The sequence below is a fragment of the Pipra filicauda genome, unplaced genomic scaffold (genome assembly GCF_003945595.2).
Source record: "Pipra filicauda isolate LSUMZ 115617 unplaced genomic scaffold, ASM394559v2 scaffold25_size4600443_pilon, whole genome shotgun sequence".
Classification (NCBI taxonomy): Eukaryota; Metazoa; Chordata; class Aves; order Passeriformes; family Pipridae; genus Pipra; species Pipra filicauda.
This window is the reverse complement of record NW_024104376.1, coordinates 2,252,785-2,277,325: the sequence shown is the minus strand read 5'-3', so window position 1 is coordinate 2,277,325 and position 24,541 is coordinate 2,252,785. Positions and strand designations below refer to the sequence as shown.

Below are 24,541 nucleotides of genomic sequence, written 5' to 3'. Positions count from 1 at the left end.
ATTTTCTTTGTTGGCAACCGTAATAATTTAACATGGCTTCCAAAACTAGGAGTGGGAGAAAGAGCCTGGTGTATGTTCCAGCTCGGGTGGAACTTCTGGAGTGCATCTATGGGTATAGTGAAGAAGGTGGTTGAGATGTTACTAGGGAGTGACTTTCTGCACAACGTAATTAAGCTGAAAGTTTAGATAGAAGCATTTAAAAACAAATATATTTGTCATAAAAAAGCTTTCTTGTTAAGGTTTATGTTAGGGCTAATGGGTTCTCTCAAAGGCAAAAAGAAAATGTCTTCAGAAGTGCATACAACCACCCATCTGCCCATTGTGAATATTGCCAAGGGATTTTTGAGCCGAAGTGGCAAGAAGTCTGTCCTGTGCCCTGTAAAGGGTTGGTTAATAAAGGTTAAAGCATGGTCAGGTTAAAAAAATCATCTATTCAGTACCCTTTCCAAAGCTCCCCTGTCTCTACTGTTTTGACTGCTGCTGATCTTTTGAAATTGGTCAGAATTTGAGCCTCTCTAGAGTTCAGTTTTTGACGTCATGATTGTCGTGGATAAACAATGTATGTTTTTGCATTATCGCTTAACTTTTGTTTACTTCGAGTTAGTTCCAGTTTGGTTCCGAGTTATTTTCAGGTGTGAATTGTTTTTTTTTTTGTCCAAAAGGAGAAGCTGAACTCAAAATTTGTGCCCTCTAGGTCTACTCAGTAGCTGAAGGATGTATGAATAGCTTTCATCTCTCACTTTCTTTAGGAGAAAAGGTCTCTTAAATGAAACACATTCAGTATGTAAAAAGCTTCTTGTGACCAATGGGAGTAAACATTAAACATTAATGATGCAGCTTTAAGTTGCATGGAAACAAACTGGGGCAAGTCAGTTCATTTTACCTTTGATTCACTGCTTCCAACTGTTAGGAAAGGTTGAAGGGACACAAAGCAAATAGGAGTCTCTTCCTTTAGCTTTTTCTTGTAATGACTTATCTTGCCTCAAATGATAGTTTTGGTAAGTAGATGAACAGAATTTATAATTTAGAAATTATTTATTTATTTATTTTAAAGCAAGTAGTGTGATAACAGCAATTTACATAATTGCAATAATTTCTAGTTAAAGGGAGATTTAGTTCTGTTTAAAGGGAGAATAAAATAAAGACTTCCAAGAACAGGCCTGGATTGTAGAGGTTTGAACATCCCCTGGGATGGAGGTGTGAAGTGGTAGTTTGACCCCAAGACTGGGATGTCAAACATTGCCAGGCATATCTATTTTGTACGGCCTATTTATAGCAATGAGAATTTCTTCTGGTCTTAACATCTGTGAAGTTTGTGCAAGTTACTTACTTGTGGCTTTGAAGATCCAGCATGAGATGCCATGTAACTCCTGCAAAGTGACTACATTAAAAATGTGGGGTCTGGATTTCCTGGCACCTTATTCCTTCAGTAATGTTATTCAGGATCCTACATATGCTGCTTTGCATGCCCAGAACTACCCCAAAACATTTCTGGGGTTGAACAGATGGATACCTGTTCACAGGATTTTGGGGGCAACTAGAGTTTTACACTCATCCCTGTTTTCTTCCCTTTTCTCTTTCTCTTTTTTTTTTTTTTTTTTTTTAAAGAAGTGTTCTGTAACTTGTTTTCTGGTGTTTCATGGCTCTGTCTGGATTTCTCTGTATGGTTCAGTTTGTTCTGCGGTGCACAGGGCATTTCTTGTTTTTACTGGAAAGAGGCTTACCTGTGGTTTTTTGTTTTCAACTTCTGTGGATTTCCGCTCTTTTTCCATTATTACTGTGGCCCCGCATGTTTCCTGCAGCATTTTCAGCATATTTGCATTAAGATGGAGGACTTGGAAATATGTGTCTTGAACAATACCCTCATTTCGCAAGAGGTCTCATAATAACAAGGGATGAGCAAGATGCAGTGTTCTTGATTGTTTAAATGGGGTTAGGCCTAGCTAAGGTTATGTTGCTCTTTCTTGATGCCTAAAAAGCTCAAGTGCTCTTCTTTTAGCACATACAGACATTTCTATGGCTGTATAGGAAGGAGTAAGGCAGACAAACTTGTTTCTGCCATGTAAGGAAGGTGTCAAACTAGACAATCCTGAAAGCCTTGTTTTTAAAGCTCCACTTCCCTGGCCATATTAGTTCAGGGTTTAGTTACACAATAGTAAGATTTCTTAAATGCAGTATATTTGAACAAAGATCTTTCTGTGCAGCAATCTACACTTTGTTTATTATAATTTACCTTCTCCTTTGTTTTCTGGTAACTTGTTTTAGATTTTAATTCTGTAGGTAGAGCTGCAACTCTTTTTAGAATATTTAAAAAGGGTCCACGGGGAGTTTGCTTTGTGGGAATAGCTGTCAAAGCCATCTCACTAGTTTAAGCTATAATGAAAGCCATTTTAATATTTTTATAAGGTTATTTTTAGACTAATTTATGCTGAAGGAAGAGTAGGAGTAGAGTTGCTTTGGCACGAACATGAGGAACAGCATCCCTAGGTTGGAAGGATATGTTCTCAATGTAATTTATTGGTTAATTAAATCTGTTTGGGAAGGTCTCTGTGGGAGCACTGAACAGTGATAGCCTTGTATGATTTAAATATGTGTGAGCCACCTTAGTGTGGACAACTGGACAGGTAGGTCTTGGAGAAAAAGTAGTTCCTAAGCTCAAAAATAGCCATGTGATTTATCCTTATTAATAGCTATGTAGTCCATAATTCAGATTTATTTTTTTTTAAAGCATTATGGTGAAACATGATGAGAGGATTACTCACTCCAGTTACCTGTCCAAGAGGCAGAGGTAGCAAGTTCTGTCCAGTTGATGAGAGGACTGTACTTTGATAACTGTGGGTGAGTGAATGAATAGTGGGGACCAGTGGCTGCCATTTTAGGATTTACATATGGAAAGCATCAGGCCAGAAAGCCCCTTAGGCTCTTTGTCTCTCATGTCCCACAGACAGAGAAGCCTGTCAGGCTTAGCTTCTCTTCCCTGGTCATCTGCTTCACCTTGGTTTTGAAATATGTCTGTGCTGCTGACCACAAAAGTAAAACTTGGCTTTGATTTGAGTTTCATCTTGCAGTGGCTGGTCTCCATTTGTGGGAGAAACTGGACCAGAGCTTCAAAGCATCTAAGTGATTCACAGCTAATTTTCCTTTTAAGGACCAGAAGGACCATTAGATCATCTCACCTGATTATCTTTGGAGGGCTGGTCAGGGCTTAGTCTGCCCCAAGTCTTGTGCTGGACACAGCCATGGCTGGAGCCCTCCAGCAGAGAGAGGCGTGGGAACAGGCAGTGTCTGTGGAGTGGGAGGTGTGCTGGAAAATGCTCTGGGCGCATCTTTTTTGTATAAAAATATATGTAAAAAAACTTTAACCAAACCAATACCCATAAGAAGTCTTGCATGGATTGCCTTCCATGTTCTGAAGGAAATACAAACATTGGGTTTAGTGGTGTCCATCATCTGTGGATTTTAAATAAAATTTACAGACCAAGGGAGAGATCATCTTGCCATATCTCAGGGCGCGCAGGAAAACATGCTGCCTTCTATAACATGTGACTGTTCTGGTGCTTGTGGAAACAGCTGTGCCAAGCCATGGCCTGGAATGAAACGTCATGGCCAGGAGAGAGTAAGGTGTTTTGTAGGCACTGGTGACTCCCATTTTGCTATCATTAACTGCAAGAGTCTAAGTGAAACTGCAGTGAAAATCAGCTTTTGCCCTTGCAGGGCTCATGACGCCGGTTTAGCACAGGGCTCTTGTGGTTCATGCTGGCATTGGTGACTGTGAAGTTCTTCTCAGAACTGTCAGTTTTGTATGCTTTCTTTTGTTACTTCCTCTCTAAAATTCAGATTTTAAAATACCCACCTCTTCCCAACCCTATGGCAAATGGTTCTGTAACCAAAGTGCCTGGAGGTTACCCCTTCATGTGGAACAAGCCAAGCCGTGTTGGTGGGAACAGAGCCAAAAGTGGAGGTTTGCTTCTTGATTTCCTAGGGACTTATTTCAGTAATGAAATGGATGGTGGTTGGGTCACTTAACACTTGCGTATTTTGCAGTTTTTGTCAGTGAGAGGAGACAAAAAGCCCAGCTGCAGCAGTGGTCGTGGAAGCTGCAGGTGTGAGCTTGGCTGGAGGATACCAAACTGCCATCTGTGGTGAGGCTTTGTGGTGGTTTTTTTCACAGTCCACTTGCCTAGAAATGAGATCAAGAATACAAAATGGCAGGAGTAAGTGAGTGAGGATGGCTTTCCTCCTGTTTCTGCTGCCTCGTGGGTTAGCCAGGAGTCTGCAAAAGTGTAAGAGTTGGAATTGCATCAGGCTTAAGGGGTGAATGTAGGCAGTGCCCTGCCAGGGTGTTCAATCTTTTAGGTACTTTCTTCCCATGTTGCTTTAAGCAGGTTTGTCCTCTGCTCTCTGGAAGATGTGGAGAAATAGAAGAAAAGTTGCAAATGTTATTTGCATAAAATGTACAAAGAGAAGAAAAGCAGCAGCATATTGCTTTGCTTATTAATGTAGTTAATACCCAATTCTGTGCCCGTGCTCTGAGGTTTTAAAGCTGAATAAGTAGGACAAGTAACCTTAGGTGCTTAAAAATGAAAAAAAAAAAGGTTTGATAGTTGCCATAATTAAGTCAGCGATGTCCAGTATGTGTTTTAAATTCCTAGTTTCCCGTATGTTGTTAAATTTTTCTGTCTGGTATGCAGCATGTCTGCTTGTTTACAAAATGCCTCGGAGCTGCATGGATTACCTCGCACTGTTTGCAGAGTGGTTTATAAAAGTTAGGCATGTGTTGTTCTGACTAGAGAGATGTACTTGGAGCTGTGCTTTGGATTGCACAAATAATAGTTTCCAGGAATGGTCATGAGGATCAGCAGGAGGAGCTTTGAAGAGTGTGTGGAAGGCAGCATGATCTTTGGCTGAAGGGAAGCCCTTTGCTGGTGGCTCGGTTGTTCAGGCTGCTCCAAAATGCAGAGCCTGAGCGGCTGTTTTCCCAAACAGCTTCCTGAAATAACAGAGAGCAGGAATCTCAGAATGCTGTCTTTCCTCTCCTTTCCTCATTATTTGCACTACAAGAAGGAGTTGTACACTGAGGGAACTGGTTTTCTTTTAAAGTTGAAGACATTTGCATAGGGCAAGTTACGTTCACTGCTGTCTACTTTTGAGACACTTTGTTTTGGAAGTAGAGGCTTTAAGCAGCTGTAAGACCAGAAATGCAGCACAATGCATTACTGACTGTATTTGTCATTCTCATCTGGAGAGAAAACGTGCTGATTACGTTCAGCAATTTCTTTTTTTAGCTGGAGAGAAATGAGATGCTGGCCTTTATTCAGCTAGCTTTGTGTGTTTGCAAATTGCAGTTTCAACTATCTGGGCAAAAATGATGGGCATTTAGCAATATAAAGAAGTCAATATCTTACTATATATTCATGGAGGGGATTGACTAGTCTTTTCATAACAACAAAATTTACGTATTTATGGGGCAGTCCTATAGTTTGGGTAATTTTTTTATTGCATTAAATTTAGTTATATCAACTACTACGGGGTGATTTTTGTTTTGGTAGAGGCTGCGAGATTTTCTGTTTAACAAGACTTGAAAGAATTAACAGATCATTTTGCAACAGCTATCCAGCAGCTAGTACCATGGAATTTTGATTTGCACTCCAGACCACTTCAGTGGGATGTGTCCACTATATCTGGAGTAAACCTTGCAAATTTGCTTCAAGTGTCTCACATCATACATTCCCAGCGGATCATAAACCTGCAGGTGGTACCACCTGTCATCTGCTAGGGACTGGAAATGAGCTATTCTAAGGCTTCATTGAAAGGATGTGTAGCTCTTGCAAGTTAGCCAATGGAAATGACCAGTATGGTGGCTTCATGGATCTGCTGGGATTAATTACTGTAATAAGCAGGAAGAAATTGTGGATCAAGACAGTATGTAAAATGTGGAGGATCCCAGTATACTCATTACCCAGCTGGACTATTGTTTTTCTCCACATGCAAGGTTTGAGTGGAAGTGTGGTCCTCCCGTATAATCACCTGCTTCTGGCACATGGGACCTCTTTGACAGTAAATCGTGGTCATCCTATTGATTCAAGGAGCTGGTTGGTCGAAGGGAGAATTGCACAGATCTGCAGAGGTTTGTCTCAGGATTGAGGCTCAGTGCTTTACTTTAAATGGGATACTCTGCAGGAGGAGCTAGTGCTAGATCCATACGTCAGTCATGCTTTGAGCTTTGTCAAGGCCCTGACCTTGCCAGTTGCAAAATGTCTCAAAAACAAGATGAGGCTTAAACTGTGTTTAGAGCTGGATGAAGAGCACAGGAGCTGAGTGACAATGCAATTGCAGGTCAGTAACTGGAGGCTAATAGCTGACAGTATTTTTAATGAACTTTCTGATTGCAAGACCTTTGAAACAGTGCCTGCATGCTCAGAGCACTGTGTGTGGCTGGGCTTGTCTTGGAGGAAGGAGAGATTTTGTGCCTGCAGCAGAATAAGAGCTTGAGAACCCTTAGCTCTTCCAATTCCTGAGACACTTACACCGCAGAAATAACTGGAAGTATAAAAATTTAGTCCAGAAGCATCAATTTCGTTTAATCCACAAATCTTAAAGCATCAGTGTTTTGTTTCCATTAGCATAATGCAGAACACAGGTCTTGCAGTTTTCCAGTAGCTCTTGCTGGTATGGACATCTCTAATAGCTCAGACATGTTTCATTCAAATTAAAAATACAGGGCCTGTTTATAAACCTCCAGAGTGGGTTTATGGCACAGACACTTACTGAGGCTACTTGTTCATTGGGAGAGCGGATTGGATATTTAGCTCTTAATTCCTATGAATAGAGTTTTTCTTAGCTAACCTTATTTCAATGGAAGTAAGAGAGTTAGGGAGGAAAAAGAAATGGGAGGGAGTGTTCACACTTGTGGGGGCAGGTTTTTTCAAAAAACTAAATGTTGCGTAGTGTAAATCGTACACACATAAGTGGATTTTTGTAGCTGCTGGAATAAACATGGCTGTGACCCTTTGAGATGAATAATAAGTTGCAATCCTAAATTTAGCACTTTGCAATTAAGGAACCTCCTTTGCTGATTTTTGCCAGTGACTGGAATAAGGGCTGTGCATTAAGAATGTATCCCTTAAATTTTTCCAGTTCTGTTTGTGAGTATGTGATGCTGTATGATATTCTCTAGAAGACTCAAGTGAATCAGGATGGTTTCTGGGGCAGCATCCTGGTGTTCAGGGACATCCCAATGCAAATTCTTGAATTCATCACACATTTTGATCTTTGTGCTTGCATGTTTTATGCTTTCTACTTGGTAGCAAATATAATTTTCATATGTGCAAGGGAGATTGAAAAATCCTAGGAAGGAGAAATTTACTGGTTGCTTTTTAAAATAGTTTCCCATAAACGTTATTGGCAGAAAGTATTGCAAACTTATAGCTACATAAGAAAGAATTTTGCTACACCCTCTTTAGCATACTTGGAAGTTGTTTTATGACACAGAAAGTCAATTTGCTGGACCTGCTAATACTTTCAGTCCTATAGAGGACAGAATTGTAGAATCACTTCAGTTGGAAAAGACCTCTAAGATCCTTGAGTCCAGCCATAAGGTTTGGTGTTTAAATTTTTCTCTCTCTGAGTTCTGAAGACAGGATCTGTTGTTTAAAATTGACAGTTCTTGATTTAGAAACAAAACAAACCTTGAACAAAATGTCTACCTTGCAGCTAACATGCATGTCAAAAGAAAGGCTCTCTGCTAATTCAGGTAGGATTTGTTTCTGCAAATTAAACTAGCTGAGAACAGGGACAAAATGACTGCTTTTCCAGCTATAGATTTTTGTTGTCTTCACAATCTCTTCAGACATGATGGTCAGACAAAATATAATTTAAGTATTTATGTAAATAAACATTGTGCCTCGGTGATAATGCAGAAAATCCTATCAGTTCCATGTTTGTACTGCTTAACTTCCGGTGAAAGAAAAGTGATTTTTTTTTTTTTTACACTCATTCTGCACATCTTTTTCCAACTCTGTGAATTGATAGAGCACATCTGTGCTACTTGAGAACAAAAACGTATGAAGTCATAGTCCCTTAAATAGCTTGTAGTATGAAAATGCTGAAGACAGCCTTCTTTTCATCTCCTGTGGGTCTCTTGTAAAGGATTCTGGAATCTTGGCTTTGATTCTTCATGCAGAGTCCTCACAGTATCCACATCTGGGTTATGAATGTAGCTGAGAATAGATCTGCTTTAGATCTTCATGGCTAATAATAACTTCAAGAAACAAATACTTCTAGCAGAAGAATGTTTGTGTGGTCTCTAAAACAGACCAAGACAAAAAGGAGAATCCTGTAGTATTGAAATAGCCTTGAACTGATATCAGATTCCAGAGTTATTCAAGCAATTTTCTCTCAATTGACAAAGAATTTATTTTTTAACTTCTCGATAAATTCTCTCTGTCACAGTGAAAATTCCTATCTCATCTTTCTTTTGTGATATCTGCATATCCTCACAGATAATCTGCATTGTATTCAACACAGTCTCTATTTTTAAAAGGGCACTTTGCAGAGCTTATTGTTTCCACTGTTTCCTTTCTGTAATAATATATGAGGTCCTTTTCACTAGCATACATTTTTAATCATATTTTCTTGATAGCAGGATGTTACCTGTTTAAATAGCACTGTTCAGTTTTTCTTAATAACTGGTAAATGATGAATCTGTTTTAAGCAACTAATTACTTTTAGTACACCTGCATCTTGTAAAAATACCAGCAATAGCCAAAATATGACTACTTCGGGCACAGGAAAACCTCGTAATTTAAATATTTGAGTAAACATATCAAACACATTTTGAGTGGGAGGAAGAGAAAATTGATGGTTGGACACTTTTATTTTTAAATGTCATGTGGGTTGTGCTAAGTTGTGAAATAGTAACTAAAAATGAGAGGAGGAAAAGAGATTGGCAATGTTTCCCCATTCTTCTAAGAGGAAGCAGCATCGCACAGCTGACCTGGGAATGTGTGCCAAGAGATGACAGGAGTGTCTTGGATTCAAGCGAATGTTGCTGTGGTCTTTGCAGTGTCTGAGGGGTAGGGTGAGGCTGGGAGGAGGAATTCAGGATTTCCAGTGTTTGAACAGAACAGGAAACAAGAGTCAAGTGAACCTTCTGATGGAAGGTGGAGGAAGTCAAAGTGACAGAAAATTCATTGCAGGTCTCAACATTGACTTGCCTTGAGTGTGAACTTGGTCCTGGGTGCCTGAAAGAAAAAGAAAATTCTAGTTGGGTTGTAATGTTTTACACTGCAAGAGAGGAAACATTGGAATAGGCAATGCCCTAGATGGGCTGTGGTGTTTCACATCACACAATCCCATCTGCACTGAAAACAGGCGAGTTCAACAGTAAATTCATAGCTTCGAATTTACTGAAGTTCATGTGGCTTTAAAATCCCATGCATCACTGCAGGCTTGGGGAAGAAGGGCTTGAGAGCTGCTCAACAGAATGAGACCTGGGGATGCTGGCTGACAGCTGTGTGGACATGAGCCAGCAGTGTGCCCAGGGGTGGCTAAGAAGACCAATGTCATCCTGGCTTATATTAGAAACTGTGTGGCCAGCAGGAGCAGGGCAGTGATTGTCCCTCTGTACTTGGCACTGGTGAGGCCACACCTCAAATCCTGTGCAAAGTTTTGGGCCCCTCAGTTAAGGAAGGATGTTGAGGTGTTGGAGTGAGTCCAAAGAGGGGCAATGGAGCTGGTGAAGGATCTGGAAAACGTGTCTTATGAGGAGTGGCTGAGGGAGCTGGAGGTATTTAGTCTGGAGAAGAAGAACCTCAGTGGAACCTCATTGTCTTCTACAATGCCCTAAAGGGAGGTTGTAGTGAGGCTGGGAGTTGATCTCTTCTGCCGTGTCTCAGGTGAAAGGACGAGATGAAATGGCCTTAAGTTGTGCCAGGGGAGGTTCAGATTCAATATTAGAAAAGAATTTTTCACTGTAAGAGTGGTCAGGCATTGCAGTAAGTTGCCCTGGGAGGTGTTGGAGACACCATCCCCTGGAAGTGTTCAGCAGGCATCTGGATGTGGCACTTGGGATTGGTTTAGGAGTGGTCATGGTGGTGCTGGGTTGATGGTGACTAGGTGGTCTTGAAGGTCTCTTCCAACACTGATGTTTCTGTGAAAATAAAGTTTGGCTCATTTGGTTCACATGTATGTTAAAAAATTAGTAAGCAGGAGTAAAAATTTAAAATTCAAGCCTTAACCCATCTTTTCCTGGATTAAGCACCAGCTGTTGCCAGTGGATGTGCTGTGCTGCATGTGAGATGGGGCCTTAATTAGTTACCCTTTGAGAGCATGCCTTGGCGCCACACCCTTGTTTGCTGGTGCCATTTTTAGAGATAAACAACAGTCCATAAAGTAACATGGATGCTCAGTCTGACATCCTGTATCTTAAGTTTTAGAGGAAATGCTGTAATTTAGTCTTCGTGGAAGTAAACGCACATCTGTACCTGTGTAATTAAGACAACACAAATTCTTTTGCTTTCTCATTCCCTGCATCCACCCAACAGTAAAAGTTTAAAACTATCAACACCTTAAATAGAGAGACAGAAAGATGTCTTTCATATATCCTCATATGAGAGTAAAAGACATAAGAGTTAAACAGATACAGGAATGTAGTGGTAACAGGTTTTTAAAAGAATTAAATAGCTGGTTTGCTCTGCCTTGCTCATTAAGTACAACCATGTATTAAACTTCTTATTTGCAGTAAAGTAACCAGTAACAGACATGTTTCCAGAGACAAGTCCCTGCAAATAACTGTATTTGCTATATTTGCACACCCACATAGGTATAATAGGTGTTTGTCTATTATTGTTTCGGATACTTGTTGAACAACCAAAAAGGGTTTCTGGAGTCTCTGACACATTTGAAAAACAGAGCTTGAATGGGAGGCTGAGGTTCATGTCAGTCATGCAGGGCAGAGTGTATTTGTTATCAAACCATATGACAAAGGATCAGAGTTTGGGGGATTACTTTGGAGGCTTTCCAGGCACGTAAAAGGAATGTTCAGTCTTTCTACTTTGATGTAAACTCAGTTTTCAAGTTCCTCTTGAACTTGGGTTCTTCCCAGCCTCCCCCTCAATATTCTGTTGAATCTGTAATCCTTGATATTTCAGTAAGGGAAAACTTTGGTGTTTGGGGTAGCTGATTTTCAGTTGTTGCTCTTTATACACATTTTATCAGAACTAAAATAATTGTGAGGTAGCACAGTGGCACAGTTAGTATTAAGAAGGGGGGGGATTTGGGTGCAGCTGCACTTTTGCTGTCATTATCCATTTTCACATGTTGCGACCAGAAACGTTTTGGCTTCCTCTGCCAAGAAGCAGATTCGTTTATGTTACTCCAATTGTGAAATTGAATTTTCCTTTTTAAATACTGCATCATAAAGTTCTGGTTCACGGTCAGGAAAACTTTCTTCCAAAATATTTTGAGTCTCTTTCCCACAGAAACAGAATGGGAATTGAGTAGGTATTAAATCAAGCAGCATCTGAATACATAATTAGTCACCCAAACCTCAAATAGAAAGCCACTTGGAAGCTTACATTTTCTTATTCCATTCTCAAGCCAAACAAGTGTCTAATAACAACATTAATTTTGGAATTTGGAACTGTTTTTTTCACTACCATAAAAAGATACACTTGATAACCATTAATACAGTTGTACAGTATAGCTATTCCAGTAGTAGTTTACCCAAAAAAAAAAAAAGACAAGGAAAAAAAGGCTTTTCTTTTTACTGCCCAATTACTTAATTTGTGAAAGGATAAGAACTATTTTTGGAAACTGAAAATGGAGGGTTCAAATAGCTCTTCTGTTTTATGGATTAGTTACTGAATATCCCATTAGTTCTGAGGGGTCATTTTATTTTCCTGTGACTATTTCCAAGAGGAAGATGAACTCCTGGAAAGGAAGCTGTGGAGAAACAGTTTTTAACAATGGGACACGCGGAATACATTAATCTAAATGTGAGTGCATAAATGGCATGAAACATTCTGGAAGACACCCCTCGGATAGAGGTAACCTGCACTTGCTGGCAGAAAGCTGCATCCTGTTGATGTCAACCAACTGTAAGGAAGTACTGCTGGCTTCTTAAAATAGGATTAAAATAGGCTGTATAGCTTCCATGCAAGTGTATTGTCCTTGACTTGCTGAAACTTATCACTTCATGAAGAATCCAGGGAAAATGCTTGCCTATCTTCAAGAAGCTCAGTTTCTGTTCCCCCAAATGCCCGGGTGTGCAGTTGCCAAGGGGCTGATGCCAGCTGTCTGCAGCCTGACTTGTCTCCTCCTGGGAGGCTCTTAGCTGGTGAAACGGTTCCCAGTGCCTTTAAATATAGCAACACCGTGAATAGTGAAACTGGAGAGAGTATGAACTCCACAATATTTAAGCACAAGAGAAAAGCCTTGGTATTTAACCATCTTATGTGCTTCCTACAGACTAACAGGGTTTGATTTACATGAGTTAATGTATCTCAGTGTTCTTTTTCGCATTGCCTGACTTACTTGCTGAAGATGGCTCTCTGCTCTGTAAGGGGTGCTGAGTGCTCCATGTGCTTACAGCAGTTAATTTCACTAACTTTCAAAAAGATATTAAAAAGGAGTTGCACTTGATTAAGGACATGACTTTGGGAAAAATACCTGTGGAGTGCCTGATTATAGATAAACAGATTTGCTACCATGGCTTTATTGAAAATCCAGTTTTGTCAAAGTGATTTGCACTAGGCGCCTGGAACTTCAGTGGGACAGGGAAAAAGGCTTAGAAAGCTGGATAGTTCTCATGTGATCACGTTATCATGGGTGTATTTAAACTGAAAATGGAGAAAGCACCAGAATAAATAGCACTGGTGTTTATTGCAGAACATTGTGCTCTGTTTGTGGTGCTAACACAGCAAGTAGTGTGAAATGGTAGTGACAGGGGAGTGAGTATTTATGTAATTAGGTGATTTCTACAGTACTGTCCTTGTTCTTCTCCAACTACTGCACTTGCTGCATGAGAACCCCACCTTATGCCATAGTACATGTTTTCGTTTATGTATGTATGTATATATGTGTGTGTATTTATTGCATCCAGACATTGCCATTTTCCCATGGATTCTTTTACAGGAACATTGCAGTACTATTCAGCATCTGTTTGGTTTTCTTTAACTAAAATATTGTCCCACATGCCAGAGTTCACGTTAAGGTGGAGTGATACAGGGAAAACGGGCTTTCCTCCTGGTTAATTTAGGGTGGTTCTTTGCATGGTGTTTTGTCCTTAAGATTTTCAGTGCAGCTGAAGTTGGCATGTAAGGGAACATCAGGATGGAGTTGCTTTAGTTGACTGTAAACCTGTGGTGTGATGCCCATTTCCCCCACAAGCCCCTAACTCTGCTTCCCTGCGTCTCTTCTGTGCTCTGTGCTTCTCAGCCCTGTGGGGATGCTACTGGCTTGGTGAAATCAGTGTCTGCAGAGGTCACAAATGTTCTGTAAATTCTCTATATAAACATTTTGGTCATGTTTTTGTTCTAGCCTTGATACTGTTGCCAAATACTATTATCATAATTGGCCAAAGGAAACGAGGGGCCCAGGCTTGTACCAGAAATAGCAGCTCTTGTTAATGTACAGTGGTGTGTTGTGTCCGTGGGTCTCGCTCCAGCGCTCTGGGAGGCAGCTGCTGTGTTGTTTGCTTTTTTAATGTTTGTATCAGTTTGGGGGAGAGCAGAGTTCACTCCTGGTCTCTGCTCCAGAAAGCTTGGTTATCTGATCAGAGTTTGAATCAGAGGAGGGTACTCATGTGATTGCTCTCAATGGGGAAAAGAGATACGCCAGGAGTTTAAATAATTCATCCCTTTCTTTCAGTCACTTTTTTTCAGGTGTGGTGTGCGTCTTCATTAAATCTTGCATGACTGCAGTGATGAGAGGAATGCATTCCTGGCATTAAATGTAGAATGCAAACTATTTGGGACAGTAAGTAACCATGGCTGGATGTCCAGTGCTGTGGCAGCAGCTCAGTCTGCCCCATCCCAGCCCCTTGGGAAGGGTGAAGCTGGGGAAGGGCTGTGTCTCTTACTTCAACAAACAACAGCAAATAAGCCATCCTTGCAACAGCGTTGGAAGGATTTAAGGAGGATTAAAGTTCACAATTTAAAAACCAGTTTAGGTTCTGTTCTGCCCCTGTATAACACTCCACACAGTACTATATTTGTGTATGAGTGGGTCAGTCTGTCTTACCCCAGTCTGAGAGGATTCCCCCAAAATGCTTCTTTTCTTGTGCTTGTGGCTGACAGGAAAGCCAGGCTGAGGCTGTTTTAGATTTTGTTGTGAAGCTGCAGTTTGTGGTTGTGCTCTCTCAACCCTTCTCAAGGAGCTTGTTTCCAAAAAGAGCCACTGCCTTGGTGTGCCCCAGTCAGGAGATTTGTTTCTACCAAAACTGGAGTACTGTGGGCCATGGTGGGAGGTGGAGGAAGGTCGTGGCCAACCCCTTGAAAAGAGAAGGGTACCCAGGAAAACTCTGGTGTTCTGTGGGGGGCTGGCAGCTGAGCCTGCAAGGCTCAGTTGTATGCTGTAAACTTGCACTGGGGTTTGGAGCTGCTTCCAGCTGTGCAGTGATAGGCAGGAGAAAGTGTCTCTTATATTTGAAGATGACTGTCACCATGCACTGAAACTCACTTGAATTTGTTGGTCTGAAATAGCACTGACATGTACGTGTCATTAGTGCCTTCATGTGACAAATGGGATGGAGAAATGGCTTTCAGCGCACCCCGAGTACTTCAGTGCACTTCAGTGCACTTTCCAATAGTTTTCACTTCCCTCAGAGGTTTTCCTTGCCTTTCTTTTCAAAACAGGATATTGAGAAATTGAGACACAGCCTTTTTCCTTCTCATTCCCCTTCCCACACCCCAAGGGCTGAAAGCAGTGATGCTGCAGGCAGAGGCAAGTGTGTTGCTTTGTGCCCATGTGCAAGGGTTTAAGGTATGACAGAGTTTAACCCTTTGGAACCCATTGAGCATATGGCCAAACAGCTGTTGCCTATTTATGTCCTACAGCAGCTGCCCTGAGCCCACCCTTCCACAACACCAGCTGCTGGGGAAGCCAAAGAGAAAAGCCTCCGTGCACCCACACATTCCTGTTCCTCCGACCCTCCTGCCTGTGGGTCCCTGACTGTCTGGGAGGCTTTGTTGCAGGTTATTAAAAGAGCGCTCGAGTTTGGTGTGCTTGGGAAGTGCACCAGCATTAAACTTGAGGGTAAGATACAGATGCATTATCTATTATAACCAGCTTTTCTGTGAGTGTTGAAAGGGTTTAATTTGCAGGCAACCTTCATATTAGTGGAAAAGTTGGTTTTCATGCTGTGTTTCATATCCATTTGTCAGCTTCCTCCTGTCTTCAATGCTTTGCTCGCCCTTTAATCCGTGGAAGCCTGTCTGGCCTGGGAAGTTATAATTTATTTTCTTTAAGTTCCTTTTAGCCCCCATCCATCCTAAATACTGCGTTTTATTTTAACCAGATGGGCATTAAGTAGCTGATTCCACTTGAGGGCTGTTTCCAGTAGCTCGTGGTGTTCCCTAGATCAGTATTGAGATTGTATGGCTTGGTTCCTGTGTCTGCAGGGAATATCTTTCCATGTTAAGGACTGAGCAAGTACTTTCCTCTGCTGAGTCTTCTGATAAACTGGTGAGAGGAAGCCTGGTTTCAGTAAATCACGGGAGGATGACCCACCCTGGCAGAGTTTTGATGTGGTGATGCACTGGCACAAGGAACCTATTGAACATTGAATTATACCACTGCTGATTGGGATCAGTGAGCCGCCTCCTAATACTCTGGTTTGGTCATGGGACAAAACCCAGGAGTACAGATCTGTTTCTTCACTGCCTTTTTAAAATAGCTGAAATGAAAGAGTTTGAGCTTACTTGATGTGCAGATCCCTTTGAGCCGGAAAAGCAGGGCTGCAATGCAACTGAGCAGTAGCTTGTGCTCTCAGCAGGGCCCTAGTCCTGTGACTGATGTAAGTTTGGGATATTTTTAGTGTTATTCCTTGAGTTGTTTGCCTGGTGCTCTCTGCACTTGGTTAGTGCTGTGAAGGTCACACGAAGATATTAGACAGTTACAAAGAGTGCTGAGAGGGCCAGCTGGTCAGGATGGCACTCCACCAGCAACGCTCCTGCTTGTGAGATAGAGGGGTTGGGAAGGGCTGAGAAGTACTGGCATGCTGCTTTCAAGATATCAAACCCAGCTTTCTTCACACCTCCAAGCTAGGGAATAGGTGTGTGCCAGGAAACAAATCCAGGCATCAGAAAAGCATTGATGTGGTCAGTTTGTCTGAGAGGATTAGGGAATAATGTACAGCCTGCAACCCAATAGTTGGGATCTCTTATCTCAAATACTTTCTGTTCAGCAGGGAGTAGCAGTACCCTCGCTACGAAGGGGGAAGATCTGCCATCACTGAATGTATTGACAAAGGGAAAGACTAGGAGGCTTCGCTTTCTCATCAGTAGCTGGACTCCCCTGTAATCAGTTTCCCCCAAGTGTTTGGTTTTCTGCTTCTTATCTTTCATCTTGCATTGTGAGTGTTAAAACTGCTGTTAGTGGGGGTTGAAATTAATCCATCCCAAGGACTGCTGCTGTCCCCACACGATGCTACTGTTTAGGTGACTCTGGGAACAAAATTGTGTGACAACTTCTCATGAAAAGACCCTAAAACTTACTGAAGGGACCGGGACTGAAGGGAAAGTATGCAGCTGAAGGCATCTGAGATTGACAAAAAGGAAAAGCCTCTGGGAAAAGTGGCAAAAATGTTAATAAGTCACCAAAATCACAGTTTATTTTCTTTATTTTTGCATAACTGGAAGGAAAAGATACTCTTGGGAGTAAATAAGAATACAAATAATAAATCTGGTTTTTTTCTGTGTATAATTAGATAGTGAATGAAATATGCTGGACTAGCTTCGAAGTACATATTTTCTAGAACCATGAGTGAATTGTCTTGATTTACCTTGCAAAACAGAGTCATTCTCCATATGTCCTCCCACCTGGAATTGTCTCATGCAAGGGACACTCAGTAGAAGCAGGCCTTGACTCCCAGCTATTCCCTCTGCCTCTCCTCCTTTTTTATTCTTCTCTCCATTTGCCCATGTTCTCTTGAGGGGTGAGAGATGCTTTTCATTTTTTGGAAACTTCTGCCTGTGCTGTTGAGTCTGTGGTTTCCTGAGGAATGGTGGTGCGGGTTCCTGAACAGCTGCTCAGGGCAGACCCGGCCCGACGCCACACCGGCCTTAAAACTCTTTCCATTACACTCTCGGCGTTTCCCCCGGAGGCAGGACAGCTATCTGTCTAATGGAATGACACGTTTTTCAGCGCTGTCAGTCCTTAAATATCAAGTACGTAAATTATTAGAGAGCAGGTGAATGTTTCTTCAGAAGAAAGTTTAATGTCATGTAGCTGTTTGATGCATCGCCTCTGGCGCAACCGCCTTGTCATAAAACCTGACATCATTTGTTCGGTTGTCTCTCAGAATTTTTTGCTGATTTTCAGGTTTAATTATAAGTGACGTTACACGTAGTGTGATAGGAGCTAGAATTACAACTTTCAGATTGACTGCACAGAAAGAAAGCCCATTTCACTAGGAGACAGCACAGCCTTCGTCAGGGTACCCGCCTGTTGATTGACAAATAGCTGAAGGAATGACTTATTAGGATTGCTCTGGCTCCAGCATTCAGTACAAATAGGTCTTTTTGAGTAGCATGGCACCACCACAGGAGCCTTTCATCAAAGGACTTGAATGGGCTTTCTGCTCTCTAGAGTCATTGCCTTTACCAGTGATACAGGTGTGAAGCCACACAGCAGACTGAGGACCTGTAGTGTTGTGTGGAGGCTCATTTAGCTAAACTGATGTGCTTGCCCAGCCGTGGGGCATCAACCTAACATTTGTCTGAACACTATTTCTCCCAGTGAAACTTTTTATTCCAAACCCAAAAAAGACAACACCTTTCCCCCAGTGTAAGAAACAGTTTGGAATAATGGTGTGAGTCAGCTGTTCATACAGCATGTCCCCAAAATGCTGTCAGATGGGTAGGAAAAAGTGGGTTAGAAAATCAGATGTCAGTAAATAGATCCCTAGACAGAAGCAGGTGCTCTTGGCAGCCTGTGCAGCGAGATAACTGCTGACTGCAGTAGAGGGTGAACGCAGATAAACCTCTCCTGCTGCAGTTTGCTGCACGATGGGTGGCTTAGTAGGGCACAGATGCAACAGTGTGAAATGTGGGCTCCCAGGAGTTCCCAGTGGTTGTCTGTTTGAGAGAGGTACCATGGAGAAGGAAGTCATAGCGTTTTCTTCCTCTCTCCTCTGCTCATTAAACCACAAACTTCGAAGAGGTCTGAGAAAATCCATGAGGGAAATTTTTGATCATTGAGCTGCCGCTGTTGGAAAAATCTCAGTGTTGAGCAGATAGCTTTCCATATATCAGAGAGCCTTTGCCCTGCTGCTTTTGCCCCTCAAGACTGCAAACATCGTGTAAATGCATCAATATAAAATGGAGTCTTTGCATCCCATTGAGCCCAGTGTTCTTCCAGAACTGTGCATGTCCTTGGCCTTCAGCTTTATCTGAACTGCCTGACTGTTCATATGGTGATGCTCTATTGCATGTTATTTTCCAGAAAATAAGTATCAGATGCTTTTCCCTATCTTTAAGTAGGTCAACCGTTAATCTAATTGATTAACTTGGTAGCTAGTCAATTAAATTGATCTACTCATATACGGGGGGCACATTTACCCACTGTATTGGTGTAATTTGCTGCATAGTTTTCTATAGAGGAATTGTGAAAAGCTTTGGTGGGAAAAACCCAAAGTGACCAAAATCTAATAGGGAAGGCATTGTGAAAAGCAGTTGAACACTGAGGTATCTTTTAAAAACAAGTTCAAAGATGATTTTGCCTGAAATTTCAGGCTATTAGCTCACAGACTGGTGAAAGTTCGAGGGTGTTACAAGGCAGTACTTTCTTGGAAACTAAACCATGAAATGCATCTCTGTTTTGACAAAGGAGTCACTAAAAAATAATATTTGAGAGATTTGTTCCTCTGGGGAGTTCAGCAGCCACTGCGCTTTGATACTGGAAGCCTGAAGTAGCTGTAACAGCTTGTTCATGTTGTTGAGGAATGTACAGTGTATTATGGACCATCATTCAAAAGTTGCCATGAATAATCCATGGAAAAGTACCCTCAGATAAGAGCCCCTTGGTGGTTGGTTAGTATAATTAATATAAACATCTTGCTGCAGCTTTACATTTTGGTTTAGCAATTTCTTAATTTGAGAAGAGTCTTGGGACTGCCTAGGTTTCAATTATCTCCCTGATGCTGGAGGTGGGGTTTTAACTTGATGTTAATTACATTCCTCAAGGGAAATTCAGACAGCATGCAATGATTAGGATTGTGCACAGCTCAAACCGAGCATCTGAACCCAAAGCAAATCTGCCTTTAAGGAGTTAAAAATGCTATGCTACTTGCTTGCTATTTTAGAGTCTTTTTTTTGAGGTGGCCTTTGTGGGATGTTGCAAATGCAGAGTGTTACTGGCTTGTATTCAAGTAATACATTCCATGTTTTTTAGGTTTGTTTTGTGAATCTTATGAAATATTTGATTAAAAGAATTCCAGTACAGGAGAACCAGGAAACATGAACTGACCGTACTGTAAACACTGGAAAATTAGGAAGATAGCTCAATTTTTAAAATTTGTAGTACCTGTTTACCACTGACATGGGCTGTGCTGCAGGCATGGTAGGAAAGTAAGCCTTTGCTGCAAAAATGATGGAATTAAGCAAGCTGAGCCTTCAGCTCATTGCTCTCTCTTTGGGCAGATGCAGCACTCAGGAGTTGCCATGGAACGAATCCCTTGGGGAACATCTTAGGCATTGCTGTCTAGAAAGAATCGTTTTGGCTTTGGAGAAAGACCAGGTAGAAGATGGAAGGGGATTTGAGGACAGAGCAGACAGAGCCCTTTCATCTAATAAGCAGAGGTAGCAGCTTCAGCCAGACCCATGATCACAGATTGAATTGTGAGGGTCATCTTGCACTCCGTAGCATTCCCAATCTCACAGTGTTCATTTGTCCAGCATACCCCAGTGTACTATTTACTGATGCTGTGAATTGCTGCTGTTTTCTGTTCATGGGAAAGGAGTAATGTAGAGTGATGTAGGGACCTGGAGGATACAAAACATCCTTGGTACTGCTGTGGGGGGAGACACAGAGGGACGGCTGCACAGAGGCTGCTCTTTCACAGTTGGGAGCTTGTGAGGGTGGAAAAAAGGGAGGCAAGCAGTGCCTGGCAGTTTGGAGTTAATTTAAAGCATGTTTGGGGTCTTTTTGGCTTGCCCTTTTTTTTTTTTTTTTGTGACAACACAGCCTCGTCCCAGTTTTCCTACACAATTTCACAATTAGCAGTGTTTCGGCTCTGGCTTCTCCATGCACTTCTGCACTTTCTGGAGGCAGATGTGCTGAATTCTGTTGCTGTTTTTTGCCAAAGCAGGTAGCATGTCCTTCATGCTGAGTAGATCTTCAGTATTCAGAACATGGGGAATTGGGATAAGACTTAGCTCTCTTTATATGAACAGCAAAGCATTACACTCTTTTGAGAAAACATAGTGCAATGCTGTGAATGCCTTTGCTCCCACAACCTGCTGGAATACAGGTGGGTATTGATATCTTCTAACAGACAAAGCAAATCAGCTTAGTGTGCTGGCTTTATGGCTGTATTTTAAGAGGAGAAATGGAGTTGGTGTTATCATGACCAGGTTTTCATGCAAAGCTTCCATTTGCAAAGCTCTTTCTCACTTACTTTATCAGCTGCACCAGATCTTACTAAAAGCCAAACAGTAGTCAGCTCCGACTATTAGCTTAATGGTTTCATACCAGCTTCTTCATAAAGTAGAAGCAAGCAGGTTATTTAAAGCATGTAGGTCAGATTGGTCTGGTGTTTTCCAGTAAGATTATGTAAAGACATTATTATTACCATTATTATTATTATTATTAAAACTTTCAAATACAGGAGATGCACCTGGTGCAAGACATTTTGTGTGTGTGTTTGTGTTCCTCTTTACTTCCTGAAATTTTATTGCAGAGTATACTCTGAAGAGATTTTTAACCTTTACTTTCAAACTTGATATTAACACCATAGTATTTCTGCTGACTGTTTTGCACTGGTATTCTTAATGTAAATGTTCCACTACAAGTCGTTTAGCCTCAGGTTCCAAATTAAAATGTTTTCCTGTGAGAAATCCCATACTCCTTCTGCAAGAGGGCTGCAGTATAAAGCAAAAAGTAAAATGAATGCTAGGTAGCCAGCCAGTCTCTGGTTTTTGTTTATCAAAGCTAGAAGCTGCAGAAAATAAATTATTTAAAAGAGTTCTAATTCTGCAAGGGTATTACTGTTTCTGCAAGGGTATTACTTATAATTTAAGGTGCTGGGGGTTTTTTGTTGGTGTAAGGACAGATTACTGTGTAATATACCTCCTGCATTATGGAAAAACTAGACTTTGTTAGAAGTACAGGTAGATGTTTATGAACATTTAGGGCTGTTTGCTTTAAAACTCCAAAAGGATCCTTAAATATTTAGGGCAGCCTGTTTCCTGAGACATTAAAATCCTTAGGTGCCTTCTGTAGGAAGTGAGGAAAAGGGCAATATTTACATACAGAGAGGAGATAGATGCTCATCTGCTGGATCCTCAGCACTGCGGAAAAGGTACCATTAACAATCTGTTGTAAACTCTGGTGTTCAAAGGGCAACGATAAGAGTCCCACTCAGCACTGAAACTCAAGTCTTTAAACAAATCTGTCCCCTTGTTTAGTTACTGTTAATTGGTTTGGTAATTGTTGTGACAGCTTTCTGTGGGAGCAGAAAGCCACTGTATTCTGGAAACAGCTTATTAAGTTCTTGCCATTGTAACTGGCTGGCTTTAATATTACCAGTTCATGAAGAAAGGGTGAAAAAAATAGATTTGGGTATGTCTCTGTTAGGATGGAGATGGGTAACTGAAGTTTACCAATCCAAGCAAATGACAACAGTTACACTCTGCATAGGCAGGTTCAAAATTCATAGCCCATTTAAAAAATAATTCTTAAGATTCACAGAAATAAAGACCTTTCTCTGTGTGTGTGTGTGTGTGTGTGTGTGTGTGTGACAGAGAGCAATCATGGAAAACTGCAGCACCCTTGGAGGAAGGAAACAGATGGCAGGAAGAGCTTCCAGATACTTGACAGGCTGCAACAGACTTAAATGCAGGCAGTGATAAATGGGCAGAGATTGGGTTTTGCTGTAGCTATTGTTGTTTAGTCTTGTTAAAATGCATGATGTGCTGTATGTTAGTGGTACCAAAGTTTTATGTCCTCTCTACTTTGGTGGTCGTTCTGTAGCTGCTGTGGCCACTGGGGTGCTATGAATGGGAATGAAGATCCAGGCATTTCTATGAAAAATGAAGTTTCTATGTATGACTAATAGCAGGACTTAATGTTGAGTAACAGCAAGGGAGAAGTGAAAGTGAATTTAATTCCTGCATCTGGGTTATTCTAGGCTTTCTGACAAAAATGGCCATGTGAGGCTGGTAATTAAAAAAAATAAAAAGTTTTTGCATGCATATGAATAATTAATTCGTTCACTTTTCCTCAAGTGAAGAGGTGTGGATGCTGGGACTTCCTATCTTGGGAGCTTTATCAGGTACAGAAATGTGTAGCAGTTGGTATTTTATTCATCATTCAGACTGCTGGGAACAGCGGAGAGCAGTCTGCTCTGCAGCCAGTGCCCATCCTGCAAATATAGTGCCCAATTTCATGTCATTGACTGTAATAGCTAATAGACCAATGTATACTGAGGAAATCCTATGGCTTCTGAGAGGAGCCTCCAGTCTGGACTTCTGTGAAGCTGCTTGAACCTGAGAAACGAAACATAGCATCTCCTCCTTTTTGAGATGGGTAGGGCACAGTTGATTTTCCTGCCCAAGACCAGTCTGCTGTTGTGCAAGAAGGCAACTGTGCTGCAATGTGAGGCTCAAACTGTCAAGCCTCAGCATGAGGGTAAAACTCCACAGGGTTCTTTGGGCGTGTGATTTCTCATTACTTAAAGCCTCTAATACTTAACAGAAGTTTCCTCCTAGGAGTTTGCAAAGTGGTTTTTTAGGGCAGTTTAACCTTTTTACCCTGGGTGCTGTTTTCTCCTCCACTAAACCGTCTTGTGGCCTGTCAGACCTTCTGTAGGAGTTTACCTTTAGCTGTGAGGTAGAGTGCAATATTAGTCAAACTCAGCTTGAGAAGGAGCTGCTTTATTTCCAGGCAAGGCAGAGCTGTGTGAGCTGTGTACGTGACCAAGGACAGCTAAGTAGGCAGGTACTTAACATGAGCAAGTAGCTGAAGGAATGCAGACTGGGACAGATGACTTTGGGGTAATCTGAAGAACAGGGAAAGCAATTAAGTTGAAAAGTATCTGCCTGGGCTCAGGAGCCTGTGTGATCTTATGGTCCTGGTTTTCACTGCTGTCTGGATAGCTCCTGAGTAATGGTGCAGTGCTGCCTGAAGTGAGTGGTTTCACATCCACTGCTCAACTGTGTGCAACCAAAGCTTCTCAACCTGTACCATTTGAGCTGAGGCAAAGCCAGGATATGTGTAGGTGGGACTCTATGCCTCGAGTTCTGAAAAATAATTCTAGAAAACATGGCCAGAAGGAACTTAAACCAGTGTGTTGCATACTGACTGTTAGAAGGAAGACATCCGGATGAGGTGCTGCTAGTTCCTGCAGAGTACCCAGACCCTACTCAGCACAGGCAGTGTAGAACTTTGTCTTTGAGACAACCCTGTCCTGGATCACTTAGGGCTGTAAGTGCTTCACATAGTTAAGTGTGAATATGATGGTCTCCTCTGAGAAGGGACAAAAAGCCCTAAGAAATTGCTCCTCTTTTGCAAAGTCTCAATCAAAGGAGAAAGTTAAATGGCTGTGTCCTCACTTGACTTGCTGATGTAATGTTAGACTGGACTGTAGGAAGAATCTGATGGAGCAACTCTGATGATATCGAGGTTCTGCCACAGAGATAAGTTGCTTTTTAGCATCTCATTGAAAAGGTCATGCAGTAAGCTTTGGTTATTTGTGATCTGTATTATTGCTTGCTCCTTTATTTGCAGTGGCCACATTTAATGTTAGTCTGAAGTGATTATGTCTTGTAGCAAAAGAGCTTCAGAAAATTTGATGCTGTATTCAGCATGTTCCTAAAGAAGCCTTTTCTGATAATGGGTTACTTCAGCCTGAGCTCCCTGTTGAGATTTTTCATTTTAGTTTGGAACTTTAATGACAGTGCTTAAGATTGAGTTGCTTTTGTTTATGGGTATTTTGAGTGGCTCTTGTTGGGTAACTCAGAGGGCTCTGTGCAGAGAGGGCTCCCTTCTGTCTGTGCAGTGTCTGCATAGGCAAATGGAGATGCTTTTTCAGTGTGTGGCAGCAGTTCACATGGAGCTGAGGACTACAGAATGTCTTTTGTTTGGATACCTAGGTTGCTTTTTT

The 24,541-nt window shown here is 41.6% G+C and overlaps 1 protein-coding gene across 11 annotated transcripts in view; it reads left to right on the top strand.

Annotated features, from left to right (window-relative positions):
• MTSS1 (MTSS I-BAR domain containing 1) overlaps window positions 1-24,541 on the top strand; it is a 126,433-nt gene that overhangs the window by 31,318 nt on the left and 70,574 nt on the right. The gene's annotated exons all lie outside the window — the stretch shown is intronic.